This window comes from Terrapene carolina, unplaced genomic scaffold (genome assembly GCF_002925995.2).
Source record: "Terrapene carolina triunguis isolate 2854851 unplaced genomic scaffold, T_m_triunguis-2.0 Scaffold13794, whole genome shotgun sequence".
Classification (NCBI taxonomy): domain Eukaryota; kingdom Metazoa; phylum Chordata; order Testudines; family Emydidae; genus Terrapene; species Terrapene triunguis.
Window position 1 is genome coordinate 1 of NW_020678145.1, and position 1401 is coordinate 1401.

The 1401-nt window shown below is 60.6% G+C and overlaps 1 non-coding gene across 1 annotated transcript; it reads left to right on the forward strand.

The window, feature by feature from the left end:
• The first annotated feature begins 795 nt into the window (after positions 1-795).
• TRNAM-CAU lies at positions 796-867 on the forward strand. The gene has a single exon. It is a non-coding gene; the product is annotated as a tRNA-Met (tRNA).
• The last annotated feature ends 534 nt before the right edge of the window (positions 868-1401 follow it).

Here is a 1401-nt window from a genome sequence, read left to right on the forward strand (position 1 = left end):
ACAGTCCCCAGCACCAGCCGCTCCTCCCACCCCAAAGCCCGGCTCTGACACCTCAGATCCCCTCGCTCCGGGCCCCTCCTGCAGCTCCCGGCCCAGCCGCTCCCGGGCTCCGTCGCCCCGGCCCCGCAGCAGGGGCTGCTCCGCCCCGCCCGAGACACTCGCCCCCCCCGCAGCCCCGGGCAGCCCCTCTCCGGCCGCGGGAAGCTCGGGGACCCACCCGGACAGGGGGCGAACCAGGCAGCCGGGCCCGGCCCCTCCCGGCAGGAGCGTGTCCGTCCCACGCGTGTCTCCGCCCCGCGCCTGGGCCCTGCCCGCTCCGCGCTGCCCCCGGAACCACCGCGCTGCCCCGCGGGCTGCAGGGCTGGAGCAGCCTCCGCGCTGCGCTCCCGGCCCCGGCCATGGCCCCGCTGCAAAAACAAAGGGGCGGGCTGCCAGGCTGTGGGGGGGCAGGAAGGGGCGGCTCCTCCCCGGGCCTGGCCCTGCCCCGCCGGGCCCCTCGCAGGGGGTTTGTGACACTCGGGGAATCGGGGAACCCTCCTCCGCCTGGAGGGGGGGCAGGAGACTGGCTGGATCTTACCAGGAGAAAAGCAGGGGAAGGGGCTGGTTTTGCTGCATCATTAGACTAAGGAGACCCCGGCTGAGAATGCAGCGACCACATTTCAGTTCAGCGTTGGAGATGTGACACAACACATGTACAATCACCTTCCTCTAAAGCATCTAAATCCCATGGGCACAACTCGCCAGTGCACAGCTTGTGACCTGCACTGTGAATACATCCTGCAGGAAGTTCCCCACAGCAGAGTGGTGCAGCGGAAGCGTGCTGGGCCCATAACCCAGAGGTCGATGGATCGAAACCATCCTCTGCTAGCTTAAGTTTTATTACAACCCTGGAAATAATTCAGCCTGCCTTCATTTGTTCCGCATAGAAAAGAAGAACAAATTCTCTCCCTGTTTACCCTTCCACAGTCATTAAAGAAGGAATAAAGCCCCAGCAGAGCCTTATCCCACAGAGTCCATTCCTGTAAGGCGAGAGATGTGTTATGACTCCAATCACATAGTTTCTTCTGCAGCAGGGTCTTTTTTTTCCTGGAGGAGCAGTACAGTTCCTGAGCAGAGGCAGCCTCATTAATACTCGGCAACTAAAACAAGCCGTCTGAAAGATTCAAATCTTACTCCTTTGGAAATTCTGCACTACTGCACAAGCACAGAATTCATGTCCCCCACAGAGTTATTTGTTTCCCTGCAGAAAAAATGACTTTCTTATGGGGAAGCAAAGGGAAGCCACAAGAGTGGTCATGCACCCCTCCCCAACAGCACAGGCATGTCACCACTGAGTTCATGTTCTGGGGAAGGTGGCTGCAGGGTGATCTCCCAGCTCCGTGCATCCAGTAGCCTGTGCTC